Here is a 916-nt window from a genome sequence, read left to right as displayed (position 1 = left end):
GCTTTATCTGTCTTTTGAAACTGTGATTTTATTTTATTTACTTTTGCCTTTTAGTATGCCTCATAAATTTTGTTGAAAGCTGGACATGATATCCTGGGTAAAGGGAACCCCATTAAATGGGCCTTTAGTGGTGCTACCACACAGTGTTGGGGAAAGGGAGGTAATTCTTTAGTCCCACAGTAGGTCTCAGTCTCTTGGGGAGCCTGTGCCCTGAGTTGTGACCTTCCCATGTGCTTCTCAGTCTACTCTCCCACCCTGTTAGGTGGAACAGGAAGGAAAGAGTGGGCTGGAGTTGGCAATGCCCCTTCCGCTGTGACACTCAAGCTCTGATAAAGTCCCATGGGTGAGGCCCTGGTTAAACAGTTTCTCACGAGGGGCCTTGTTAAGAAGAACAGAGAGCTCTGGCTTATTTCCCAGCCCCCTGTGGGAGGCACCAGGGGGATTTTTCTCCAATAGTCCCTATAAGAACCTGGCTGGACTCCTAGAGGTAAAACTCAGAAAACCGTGGGGCCCCCTCCCTGGGCCTCCATGGAGTGTTTAGCTCTCAGACTTGTCCACACAGAGCCTCCAGCAGTGTGTCAGCCGCAGGTTAGGTTTCATGACCCCGTACTGGTGCCTGGGAACATTTCTGCTCTTTGGTCTCTTCTGGTAAGTTGTGATCTCCGTATTTGCCTGTCTGTCTCTAGTTTGGGGGTAACACTTTGCCCTGTCACCTCACTTCTCTGCCAGATCTAGGAAGAGTTGTTGGTTTCTGTTAGTTCAGCTTTGGCTCATCGTTAGGACACGGTGATGACTTCCAAGCTTCTTGGACTGGAAACTGGACTATGCACCTACTTTGTTACCTAGGGATGAGACTGCGGGATCATGAGGTATATGCATATTATGATAATACTGCCAAGGAATTTTCCAAAGTGCT

Source organism: Propithecus coquereli, unplaced genomic scaffold (assembly GCF_000956105.1).
Source record: "Propithecus coquereli isolate 6110/MARCELLA unplaced genomic scaffold, Pcoq_1.0 Scaffold60, whole genome shotgun sequence".
Classification (NCBI taxonomy): domain Eukaryota; kingdom Metazoa; phylum Chordata; class Mammalia; order Primates; family Indriidae; genus Propithecus; species Propithecus coquereli.
Note: the sequence above shows the minus strand (reverse complement) of the source record.